The following is a 14,086-nucleotide window of genomic DNA, read 5'->3' on the forward strand; positions in this document are numbered from 1 at the left end:
TTTTCGCTACACTCCAGTATGCCCGTCCATTACGTGGGGAACAGTTCTTACGGCTTCTGCCAGCTTGTACGAGGTGACATGTTTTCACACCTGTCCACAAGAGAGGGTCTTTGTCACTGGGATGGATTCCGGTCCCTGATCGAGCACAAGGAAAAGTGCCCGTTGTTGATGAGTCGTTTTCTTGTAACAATACAACTGTTTCGATATCCATATTAACTCGCCAAGAACTTCATTCTTACCAATCCATCCTTTCCACGGGGAAACTAAATTCTGGGTTTTGTTTACATTTACTTAAGAAAGTGACTCCAGATATTCAAAATCATAAAATATTAGCTCCAGACCTCTGAGGTTCATATAACAGTTACAATAATGACTAGTTCATTGACCAGAAATGTTTTTCCGTGTCGGGCTAGCATTTAGAGAAGAGAGTCTTGAATATTTAATTTTCTTTAGCATCTATCTTATTTTCAGGTTCAGGTTTGGGAAAAAAAACAAGAGATTCCATGAACAGTGAAGAAACTCCCAAAGTTCTAGTAACTTTGTTCTGATAAAAATTCCCCCCCGACCCGGTGAACTGGAAAATGGACACAGGAGACGCGGAGGCCACCGCAGCCTTCCCTGATGACGCAGCCCCGCTGCGGCCGTGCACGGACCCTGCTGTGGAGAAGTGCTTGTCACAGAGCAAGTTCTGGACCGCTCTTCCAGATAATCTCCTTATTTTTTTAAACTAACCATTTCCAGACAGTCCTCCTTACCAATTCTTTTGATAAAATGGGTTTGTAAGATTGTTTGAAAATATGTTGGTTTAGGACTGGTCAGTGCAAAGATTAACACTTGGTTCCAAACATACAAGTCAGCTCTCCAGATAAAAAGAGTATCATTGTAGCAACATAACTCTCAGGTGACAACAGTTTGTGTGTGTGTGTGTGTGTGTGTGTGTGTGTGTGTGTGTGAGTCAGCACATTCCAAATTATAGTTGTCTCTGAAAGTGGACTCATGGGCTGCTATAATTGAATGCAGCATTCCTAGCCAGAAAATTTGATACACTCCTTTGAGAGGAAATGATGGCCGGTGTTAACAGTATTTTGCAGGAGACCAAGTAGGCCCGGGCTCCTGTGGCCCATGGGCCTTTAAGAAGGGAACCGATGCAGGTCCTCGCTGCAATGGCGGCGGCTATAGCTCACAGCCAGTTCATTGAGCCGCCTTCGTTGTGCTCAAACGGAACTAAGCCTCCTGCTTCCTAAGCCTGGCTTAGGAGGTATTTTCCTGGGAAACAGAATCAGCAAAACTACAAAGCAGTTCGACTGGTAGAAATGGTTCGTGTACCCCACAGCCGAGGGGTCAGTCCCCAGGAAGAAGGCTGTCCAAGTCAATCATCTAGGGAGCCTTTTACAACACTTTCAGTTAACACACCTTCCTGAGCATGTCCATCCTCTCCAACCGGGGCTGTGTCTGACCAGCAGTGGAGGGACCTCTGTTCCATGAATGAGCGGCACAAAGAGAAAGCTACCATAAGCTCAGAGAATGAAGGTCAGCTCGGTGTCACACCGTGTTGTAGGCAGGCCGAGATGACAACAGAGGCGGGTGCTGGTACAGACTTGGAGGAGGCGTGTGTTCACTGGCCATGTCTTCCCTGACAGCTGCATGGTGACAAGCAACCACAGATGACCCCTCAACACACCCAGGGCTACGCGTGCTTGGAGAGATAGGCAGCCACTGTTTTTTAACATGCTGTGTGGTGGCGGCATGTCCTCAAAATAGTTCTCCCCAAATGTTAACTTTCACTGAACATTTTGCAAATGAATCTTTGATGTAACATCCTGACATGCTCATTATTCCATTTATTGATGTGTTCAGGGGATGATCTCCTGACCGAGGAGTTTCGACGCACTTATCAGCTGAGCTTCCCGGGCAGGGCTGCACTTATTATTTTGAAATTCTTATCTTACATTTTTCTGATAGCTCATAATTTTTTTCTCTGTACTGCCTTTTCTATCCTACTGACATGCTGCTCCTACATTTTGATTCTTACTTAAAATCCACTAGAGTAGCTTATAATAGTTTATGCTTCATCCTTGGGGACACAGGTGACAGCTTGATCTGGCTAGTGCTTTTATCTCCCCCATCGATGCAGCCTGTCTGACTGCCATTCCACCCACCCCACCAGGGGCTAGGCTGCGGGTCCTGGAGAAGGGAAGTCCTACCGACTCCCAACAAGCTCTCCTTGAACTTCATTCCCACCAGCAGTGACTGCTCGCTCTGCTGTGTTCTGCTGGTGCCTGTTACCCTCATCAGGAGGGCTCCTTTCTTGTTATGCCCCACCCCCAACCCCGCCCCCACCTCCACCTGGCTGCCAGCCCCTTGGAGGCCCAGGCCCTAGTCCTGCTTATCTTTTGATAAATATTTAATTAAAACACTTTATGACTCTAGCTTGATAACCATGTTATTTTTGATACATAGATATCTGCATATTTAAACACCTAAATAGAAATGCTCTTTTTCTAAATATAAAAAGGATGTGGTAATTACCTTTTACTGCTGTTTGCGTGGGTGCTATATATTTTACAAAGGCTTTGAAGAGATGACTTTTATAAAGCTATTTATAAAAAGGCAACAAGCACCCAGTTGATTATCTCTTTGGAAATTCATAGGCTAAGTTGATCGGCACATGCCAAAATAGTATTTAGTTTAATCCAAGATATGTTCCTGATTCTTAAAACCAATTTTAAAGCTGGTCTACAAAGCGGGTTCCTAACCTTCCTATGAATATCAGCCTCAGACTGGCAGCCAACATCACACTGCAGATCAGAGCGAGGCGTGAGGGGCGGCCCATCTGTACATGCGTGTTTGGCACTCATCCTTCTCAACACTTCCGAGTGAGTTTTATTGTAGTCATGATATTCTGTTGGTAAAATCCAAGAGATTTAACTAAAAATTCTTACATCGAAATAGGTTCCGCTCAAGTGGAGGCATATAAGAAGTATCCACTTTTTATGTACTAGCTATAACCCGCTAGAAAATATCCTGGAAAAAAACTAGATTCCATTCATAATAATCATAAGGACATAAAGTACCTAGAAATAATGGTAATAAGAAATGCATAAAAACTAAGTGAAGAAATCCGTCCGTTTCATTGAGACTGGAACAGAGCCATGCCAGGGTCCTGAATGGGTAGAATGAATTGAATGCTCACCTAAGTACAGGGCCCTCCGCCCCCTGCCCCCACTGTTTAGCTCTCTGACCTCGGCTCCTATTTATTACGCTCCCCATTGCTTTCTTTGTTCCTGCTGCCCAGAACAAAGTCCGCTGTCCTGCGCTCTGTGAGCGCGCTCCCGTTCTCCTGTAAGTTCCCTCCTACAGGAGTGCTCTTCCCAGGTACCTCCATAGTCTGCTCCCTTACTTCCTTTGTGTCTTTGCTCACGGGTTGCCTGCTTAATACATCCTTACCTGACCGCTGTATTTGAAATTGTATCCTGTTCTTTCTCTGTCCTAACCTTACCCATCCCTGCCTCATCGTTCTCCATAGTTCTTATTACCCTCTGACCTCCTAGCTAGTTTGCTTCTTCCTTGTGTTTCCTCATCGAAGTGCTTCCCTGCGTGCCATGAGTTTAACTACATGAGGACCACTTCTGTATCCCCAGTAGTTAAAACAGTGCTTGTCACATAGTAGATGCTCAGTAAATATTTGTTGAAAACGTAAATAAGTATTCTTATTATCATTATTATAGTTAAAGGGACAAAAGTAATGATTAGTTTTCAAACAAGGAAACATTGGTCAATAAATATACAAAAAAACTGTATTCTGCTTCATGAGTAACCAAAAGAATACTGATCCACATGACAATGCGATGCCATTTTTCAACTCACACACTGCAAAGATGACAAAATGACCCTATTTGATACTGACAGGGGCATGATTAAGTGCACTCTAATATTCTTCTGGTGGGAGTGGAAATCATTTTTGTTTTTTAGAAAACAAATTGGCAGAGTGTTTCAGAGCCTTAAAATGTTTGGATTTTTTGAGGTATTAACTCTAAAACTAGGAAATAATCAGAGATATATGAAATATTTATGCAGATAGATGTTTATCACAGAATTATTTGCAATTAAAAAAACTTAGTGTGGCCTAGACCTGGTCAGTGTGCCTCAGTTGGTTGGAGCATTATCCCATTACTAAAAGTTTGCAGGTTCTATTCCCCATCAGGGCACCTACCTGAGTTGCAGATTTGATTCCTGGTTTAGGGACTTAAGATCTCCTGCATGGGTGTGTCCAGGAGGTGACCAATTGATGTTTCTCTCTCTCCCTTCCTCTCTCTCTAAAAGCAATGAAAAAATGTCCTCAGGTGAGGATTTAAAAAAAACCCACACAACTAAGTATGGCCTAAAAAAGGAGGTGAAAGACTGGTATACTGAAAATACAAAACGCTGCTAAAAGAAATCAAAGAAGATACAAATAAATGGAAAGACTGCCCATGCTCATGGCTTGGAAGCCTCAAATCTCATGGAAATGCCCATGCTAACCGAAGTGATCTAGAGATTCAATGCCCACTCTCTCAAAATCCCAATGGAACTTTTGCAGAAGGAGGGAAAAAAATCCTAAAATTCATATGGAATTTCAAGGGACCCCCCAATAGCCAAAACAACCTTGAAAAAGAACAGAGTTTGAAGCTCAAACCTTATGATTTCAAAACATACTGCAAAGCAACAGTAATCAAGACAGTGTGGTACTAGCATAAAGAAAGACCAACGGGACAGAATAAAGAACCCAGAAGTAAACCTGTGCATATATGGTCTAATGATTTTCAACAAGGGAGCCAAGACTACACAGTGGGGAAAGGATACTCTCCTCAACAAATGGTTTTGTTAAAACTGGATATGCACATGCAAAAGAGTGAATTTAGATTCATACTTTATACCATATGTAAAAATTAACTTAAAGATTAAAGACCTAAAACTATAAAACTCTGAGAAGAAACACTCCAGGATATCACGCTTGACAATGACTTCCTGAATGGGACACCAAAAGCACTGGTAAGAGAAGCAAAAATAGACCAATAGGACTGCACCAAACTTAAACTTCTGAGTGTCAAAGAAAGCTTGAGAGCAAAAAGGCAACATACGGAATGAGAAAATATTTGCAAATCATATATCTGACATAGGATAACTACCCAAAATGTAAAAGGAACTTTTAGAACTCAACAACAAACAACCTGGTTTTAAATGAGCAGAAGATCTGAATAGACAATTCTCCAAACAAGACACACAACAAGTGTATGATGCATTGCTCAACAGCACTACTCACGAGAGGAATGCAAGTCAAAACAACAATGAGATAGCATCTCAAACTTGGAACAGAATGTCAGCAAGGGCGTGCGGGAACTGGGACCTCTGTGCGCTGTTGGTGGAACTGTAAAATGGTGCAACTACTATGGAAAATAGGATGGAGGTTCCCCCCAAAATTAAAGATAGAATTACTACGTGATCAGCAACTCCACTTCTGGGCATATATCAAAAATAATTCAGCTGAGTGAAATAGGCCAGGCGTTGAAGGACAAATACCATATGATCTCACCTTTGACAGGAAGCTAAAGAATAAAACAAACAAGCAAACAGAATAAAAACAAAGACGCTGAAATAGAGAACAAGTGGGCAGCGACCAGAGGGGAGAGGGAAGGGAACTTAAGGGGAAAAAGGGGGAGGGATTTTGAGGAACAAGTATGAAAGACACAGAGATGAGGACTGGGGGGGGGGAATGGGAGGGAGGGGGGAGACCGGGCGGGGGGGGGTGGGATGGGAGAAATAGATTAAAAAAAATGTACTTGAAAAGTAACTAAATAAAATTTAATATTAAAATAATAATAATAATAATTCAAAGTAGAATTTCAGAGAGATATTTGCATCTGACCCTTCACTCTCGATGGAAGCTGCTGAATTAAGATACAGGAGAGAAGGGAGATCATTATGGGTTGGAGGAACATGTGAGTTGTCAGAGAGTCAAGTGGGTTGAAGGTCTAACCATGCCTGGAAATGCAAATCTGTAGAGACACCAGGTCATGTGGTAGCATGATTTTCTCCAGTGTCCCGGGGAGGAAATGACGTGCACTCCTGGTCGGATTGGGGGTTTGGCCATCCAGGTGAGCAGAATGCCAAGAAAATGGAGGAAGTGAGAGTGACTGAAGCAAAAGGCCATAGTATCCAGATTGAAGAGAAAGAGGAATAAAAAACATGATAACTTCTGCCAATCCTCATATACTACGTCCATCTACCTTCTTCTCCTTTACTTGTGATGTGGGAGAACTTGGCACAATGTGAAGATCCAGAGTATTCCAAAAAAGAGACTGCAGGTCAGCCTAACTAAGATAACCGAGGCAGTGCCATCTGTCTTGGACGATTCCCCACCACAAAGACGCGACTCTGCCTATATGAAACCTAAGGGGGTCCAACGTCGTCAGCTGGAAAGGGCTGAGGGCTGGCCTTCATTTCTCAGGGTAATGAGGTGTAGCATTAACAATGCTATAGGCCCTGGGGGCAGATCAGCCAGGGTTCTAACTGAGACCTGCCACATACTAACTGTAGCACCTGCGTAAATTGTTTAACTTCTTTTGGGTTTCTTTGTCTATAAAGTGAGGACAATACAAATACATATCCCACAGAGGTGTTGTAAGGACTCAGAGATGTCATGGACTATTCTTAGTGTTATTATTGCAATAATACAATAGCAAGCAGATTTACTACTTGCCCTGGGCTTTCTAATTTCCACCCTAATGTAGCATCTGGCTTAGAAGAGTGAATTAAGATCATCAATAACTTAAAGTATCCAAATTTAACTCAGTTGAAGCTACTTGATATCTTCCAATGGAATCTCACTCTAAGACGACTGTCTCATAGAGTGACCTAGTTCCTATGTATCTTCTCCCTTGGGTGATTTCATCTACAACATGACTTTAAATGCCATCCACACATGCATCAACATAAGAAACATTCAAACCTCTAGAGAATTTTTATGAGTTTATTTGAGCTGACAATTGTCAGGAAGCAAAATCTCAATGAATTGAGAAAAGGCTCTGGAGAATGGCAGTTTTGCAGCTTATTTTATACATTAGAATCAGAGGAGAAGACTTGTAAGGGTGGGGGGTTACATGAGATACATTGGTGGTAGATTAGGAAGGGGGGACATCTCTGGAATTGGGTAAAATGTAAAATGGGGAGACACATACCACTTCTACATTGAGGGTACAGGGCCATTAACGTTCACAGCACATGGACACAGCATCTGGGGAACAAGACGACAGTCAGAGCTCTGTGGTCTGTGCCCTGGTGGGGGATCGTGCCCTGAGGGGTCTGGGAAGAAGACGACTCTGACGTCCACAGTCGCTTTACCTTAGATACAAAAACACAATGGACAGGTGCACAGAAGGTGAAGAATGACCTTTGTCAAGGAAGCTACCAGCCTAGGACCTGCTCTGAGCTAAGGATTTTCGTGTTCGGACCATACTATGTGCTCACTTCAGTCTCTGACTTTCTAAGGCCCACCACGCAGGCCTCCCCCGAGCTTGTCCGCATTGGAATGTGGCCCCTGTGTCACCCACCTGTGGCTAATCCCTACTTCATATTCTACGCTGGCCTCTCCTACGACCTTCAGTCTCATAGACCCAGCTGCCTCCAAATTTATGTAGTTTAAAATAAGTTTAAAATAGCAATGTATTTAAATATATGTTTATTTTTAAGCTTTAAATAAAACTCTCACACCGGCAACAAAAGAAAAAATAGATAAACTGAACCGCATGAAAATTTAAAACTTCTGCACGAAAAGGGGCACAGTCCATAGAGTGAAAAGGTAGCCCATGGAGCGGGGGGAAACACAGTTCACACAGCTGCTTCGGTTAATACCCGGAATGAAGGACAACTACCACTCAGCGACAGCCAAACGACCTGAGCTGAGGAAAAAAAGTATGTATACACGTACTCACTCACACACACAAACTGCCACGAAGCACATGAAATGATCTTCGACGTCACTGTTATTAGGGAAATAGAAATCAAAACTACCATGAGATTGCCCCTTCCGCTCATCAGGCAGCCGCTATAAAAACAGAAAATAGCAAGTGTTAGTGAAGATGTAGAGAAATGGGAACCTTTGTGTACTGTCGTTGGAAATATAAAATGGTACTGTCCCATGGAAAATACCATGGCAATTCCTAAAACAATTCAACACAGAATTACTACATGATGCAGCGATTCTCCTGGGCATGTACCCAAAGGAACTGCAAGCAGGGTCTTGAAGAGCTATTTGTGAGCTCACGTTCATAGCAACATCATCCACAATAAAAACGGATGAACGGAAACACAAGCTGGCACGCAGACACCGTGCAACATCTCTCAGGGCTATTAGACAGGAAGGGGATTCTAACGGTGCTACGGCATGAATGAACCTGGACGGCCCTCTGCTGAGGCACTAGACCAGCCACGAAAGGACAAATGCTGTATGGCCCATGCATAGAAGGCACCTAGAGTGGTCAGATTTCTCAGGACAGCAGCCGGGCGACTGCTAGGGGCTGGGAGCGGGTGGGAAGTGCAGGGTTGCTGTTCCACAGGGACAGGGCTTCCGTTCTGCAAGACGAAGAGTTCTGGAGAGGGACGGTGGTGATGGCCACGCAGCGGGGCGAGTGTGGTTCACGCCACTGAGTGGCACATGCAAAAACAGACCAGACGACAACTTTTATATTATGTGTCTTTTATCCCAATATGTCTTTTTTCACTGAAGGAAACATTTAATATCCCAAATGCCCACTCCTCCCAATTTCCTTGCTGGCGCCAAAGCCACCAAAGTTGTCTTGTCCCCAAATCCAGGAGTCGTCCTTACTTTTTCCCCCCTTTGGCCCATATCCAGCAGAATGTCACATCGCCTTTGGCTTTCAAAGTGTGTTCTGAATTCATCCGTCTATCTCTCCACAGAGACCACTGTAGCACTGGCCCATCAACCTGTCTGCGCCCTTTCCAGCTAACTCCACGCAGCAGCCGAATGCTCCTCTCACGCGAGAACTCACACCATGTCCTGCCTCTGCCTAGATGCACTCTGACGGTTTCTCATTGCACCCGGAATCAAATTCAGACTCCTTGCCACTTGTAGTTCCAATATACGTGAACAAAAACCAACCAAACAAACCAAAAACACTTCCCACTGCTGACAGGGGACGGGAAGTGTCTAGCCCGCCAGTGTCTCTCTGACCTTACCTCCCATTGCCCTTCTCTTTGGTCGCTCTGTTCCAGTCGCACTGGCCTTACCTTGACCTCCCCATGCACTTGCCCTGACTTCACAGCCTCTGCCTGGTACACTCTTTTCCCGGATTTTCAAGTGATAGGATTCTTACCAGCCCTTGCATCTCAACACAGATGCCACCTTCTTAGAAAAGTATCCACTCGTCTTCAACCTAAATTAGCCACCCACTCTCGTCCTTTATACCACCATCCTCTTTTCTCTTGCCGTGGCCCTCACCACCGCAGGCACCCCTCGTTTTGTTGCATTTTGCTTTATTGCTCTTCACAGATATTGCTTTTTTTTTTTTACAAATGGTAGGCAGGACCTGCCACCAGCAAAAAGATGACAATTCATTCTATTTCACTACTTGCTATATTGCAGTGGTCTGAAACTGAACCTGCAATATCTCTGAGTTATGCCTGTATTTAAAATTCATATCTATTTTTTTCAAGTTTATTGTTGGCATCTCCATCCCACAACGAAAATGTGAGCTTCAGGAGAACAAATAGTCTCTTTTCTCAATTTCTAGAACCCAGAACAGTGCTGGGCAGATAACAGTCTATGCAAATATGTACTGAATGAATGAAAAGTAAATAACATTACTAACCCAATTTTTTCTCTTATGTCACATAAATACTTAAAGCCCTTTGGAAACACATATTTCTAACATTAGCTACCACCCATGTCTTTTCCATCTGTTCTAGAATGTGATAACCAGCCTTTAAAACGCAAGCAGCATATTGTATTTTGCATCTCATTGTATGTGGACATACCTTGAAGGGCTCACTCCCTTCATGGCACGCATTCCCACTGCTGCTCAAGCTGGTAGCAACCTGTAATTATTTACATGCAATTTTAAAACTCTCCCGTATCTCTTGAAGCCAAACTGTGGGGTTTCATATTGGAAATTACACCTATTCCAAGTAAAAGTCTACACATCTAAGTCTTTAAAAAATTGTTCAGAGTATTTGATTACCTAACTTTTCTAGTCTGCAGAACGTGTCAAGCAAGGTCCACTCTCTTCACGCGTCCAGGACCACACCGACCGGGGCTCAAATGTGGGATCACAGAACCGTACAAACGTGAACCCCGATCTCCTTCCGAGTCAAACCTGAAACCACAGTTGGACTCATGGATACAGACCTTTCTGTTCTTTTTTTTTTTTTAATGTCTTCAGTGGATGCGTGGGAAAGAACGTGTAAGGGCTACATACCCACCTGATTTTATTTATTTATCTTTAGAGGGGAAAGGAAGGAGAGAGAGAGAGAGAGAGAGAGAGAGAAATATCAGTGTATGGTTGCCTTTCATGTGTCCCCTGCTGGGAACTGGCCTGCAACCCAGGCATGTGCCCTGACTGGGAATCGATCCACGATCCTTTGGTTCGCAGGCCCGCACTCAAGCCACTGAGCTACACCAGCCAGGGCTAGACTCTGGTTCTTCCATGCTCAGGCCACACTCCAATGCTCCAGGGCTGAGACAAGCAGTGTTCCTAGCAAAGATAGCTATTTCAGATTGTACCCAAGGCCCCCTTTCCATAAAATCTGTGAGACCCACAGCAGGGACTGGGCAGACCAGACCCTCGGCATCATCCTCCACTCTGAGGGGGACGCTGTAATATTGTGATGTGGGAAGTTTTGGAAAACCTTTGTCCACCCAAAACCCCAGGCACCCTGGGAGAACGAGAAGGCCGCCAGGGAAAAGCAAACAGCAGGATAGTCACTAGGGCTGGGACTAGCACCCCCACTGATAGAACTAATTTTCACTTTTAGCCTTTGTACTCTGCTTCTGCCCCGTAGATAGAACTAATTACCGCATTCTGCTTCTGTATCCCGCTTTGCCATGTAGATAGGAATACCCCGTAGACGATATAAACCCCAAGAATCCTTTGCTCGGGGCTCAGAATTTGGAGACTGACTCCTCTGAGCCCGTGCACGTTAATAAACCTCGTACTCCAGAATCCCTCAGTGTCTGGTTGCTTTGTTTTCCTATAACAATTGGACATAGTCTGGACCCCCTTACCCTTCTCCCAAAGGACGGGTTCTTCCTTTGAGAAGTTTTCTCTTCCTCAGCCAAGTAGGCACTGACCGCTCCAGCCCACATAACCTGGGGGCGCAGCCAATCTTTGCAGAACACTGAGTTCATACGGTGCTCCTTTAGGGGTCAATCATCAAAATAAAACTAATAATTATAGTCAATTTAATTCAGCATATTGTTAAACCATATGTACATTAGTGATTTATTGCTGTGTAAAAAAAATCAACCCCAAATTTAGTAGTGTAGGACAGCAAACGTTTATTACACCTCACAGCTCCTGAGGGTCAGGAGTCCAGGAGCCTCTCAGCTGGCGGTTCTGGCTCAGGGGTTCTCACGGGGTCACAGTCAAGCTGCCGGCTGGGGCTGTGGTCATCTAGTGACTCAATTGACGCTGCAGTGGCCGCTGACAGTCTCACCTCCCTGAAGGTCGACTCAGCGCCTCACTGGCTGTTTACAGGGTTCTTCATTTCTTGCCACCGCCTGGGCCTCGTACGACATAGCAGCTTGCTTCTCCCAAAGAAACAGAAAGAGAAAGTGGGGGGGGCATTCAAGATGGAAATCGTTTACCATATAACCACTAAAGTGACCAAACTTCCCTTCTGCTCCATGCCAATGGTCACCAATCCAGGTACAAATGGGAAGAACCTACAATAGGGTGCAGATACCAGGAGTCAGGGATCATTAGGTGCTGTCTTCAAGACCGGCTGGCTACCACATCTGGGTTTTACTCCATTTATTCCAGGGTTCTAACCCTGGATCTGCTCTCTGCCATGTATCTGTTTTATTTTTTTTTTTACATATAAAATAAGAGCATTCTAATTCAGAATCTTGAAGGTTAAAGGGCTTCAGGTAACCTGATTCTCTCAGATTCAGAGTTCAGGCTCTCTTTTAAAAGATGTGATTTAAATAACAATACCACCCAGATATGTGGTAATTACTGCCTCACCAGGAACCGGAAGGCCCCTTCCCAGGGCGCTCCGTTTTGTGCATGGGGACAAGCCATCTATGACAAACGGGTTTTTGTTTCTTTTCCTTAAAACCTGCTTTTTTTTTTGAAGACTATTGAATTATTTTCAAACCCTTTCAGGAGTATTTTCTGATGCCCAACTGATATTTCTTAAAATAAAGGGTTTTTATTTTTCAACTCATTTGGTTTTGTCAAAGGAACTCAAAAAGAATCTGGAGGCTTTGGCTAAAAATAAATGATGTTTATCCAAAAGTCCTAGGGTTTGGAAATGGTAACACAGCTAGGCAAAAACACACACACACACACACACACACACACACACACACAAAACAAAACCAGAAGTGGTGCAAAGAAGGAAGTTAAAAGTTCTTGTAGTAAAAAGTACATCATTAAGAATTACTGGTTGATCCAAGATTGGCCCAGGATGGTTATCAGTCAGAAGTCAGGGCATCGAGATAACGGATGTCAATGACCTGTGTGGCCAGGAGTCCTTCACAGGGTTATCTGGAGGTCTGTCCGATGTCCAGAGGTATATCCAGGCATTAATTCAGGACTAGAAAGTTCAAAACCTTTAAGTCCCCTGGCTGTTAAAACAAGACTAGAGTCATTGCCTCATGTTTCAACCTGCTTGATTTCAGTAATTTAGCAGATTGACTATATGTCTTCACTTTCTTCATCGGCCTGTACCCAGCTCAGCAGTCTTCTCTGAGATGCTTTCATTTATTTTGAAATATTAAAACAATTTGGAGAGCTGATATGAGGAACAGGTTTATGTTTAAGAAGCTTGGTTTTCCTTTTCACTTAGTTCCAGAAAAGGACTGTTCCTTGAGATAAAACATTAGAAAGAACCGAGTACATTTCTGAAGGCCCAGCACACTATCTTCGGGAAGCAGGAATACAGAACACCAAGTGTGCATGAAATGACCAGCGCCTGTGTTAAAGTTTTTATCCTAAGTTTTAAAAATTTTCCTGTGCTTTATGGGAGTGGTATATCTCCTTGTGTAAAACATGCTGGCAAAGCTAGCTTCCCATTCTTTTTCTAGTTTCAGTTTAGAACATAATCACCACTGAGGTGCTTATCGAACAGACTACATTTTAAATGCACCGTTAGTTCTCTTTCTATCGCTAAGTCCCTATTACTATTAAAAGGAATAGGCTGCAATGTTAAATTTAGCAGCTGTAATTCTTAAAGGCCTTCAAACAGTGTTGCCCAATAAGAGAGCCTCCAGCTACACGTGGCTACTGAGCACTGAGAGTGTGGCTAATCCAAACTGAAATGTGCTGAGAAATTACACACTGGCTTCTTAAGATTTATATATATATATATATATATATATATATATATATATATATTAGTACAACATTATATATGATATGATTTCAATAGTATCAATGAATTTTTAAAATACAGGAACGTAAAATGTCTCCATTTTATATTGATTACATGATAAAGTGATAATGTTCTGATATACTGAGTTAAATAAACATACTATTAAAATTCATTTCACCCATTTCTTTTTATTTTTTTAATTCTAGAGAGTTTTCATGAATAAAAAGCCCCAAGTTTGCCAAGTCCATGAAAAAGAGAATGAATAGCTTTTTTCTTTTTCAGCCAGAACCACCGTCTTCCAGTAATTCACCAAACTGACTAAGGCAAAGGGAAAGAGGAGAGGCACCTGCTGTACACTCTCTAGGCCTTTCGGAAACATGGAGCTGTCCCTTTGGCCACATACATGCGACTCTACAAGCAAGGCGACATTGTAGGCAAGGAGGAAAGGGCACCGTTCAGAAGGGACTGCCCCACAGGCATTGCCATGGAGAAACTG

Source organism: Artibeus jamaicensis, unplaced genomic scaffold (assembly GCF_021234435.1).
Source record: "Artibeus jamaicensis isolate MK-2021 breed Jamaican fruit bat unplaced genomic scaffold, CSHL_Jam_final contig_786, whole genome shotgun sequence".
Classification (NCBI taxonomy): domain Eukaryota; kingdom Metazoa; phylum Chordata; class Mammalia; order Chiroptera; family Phyllostomidae; genus Artibeus; species Artibeus jamaicensis.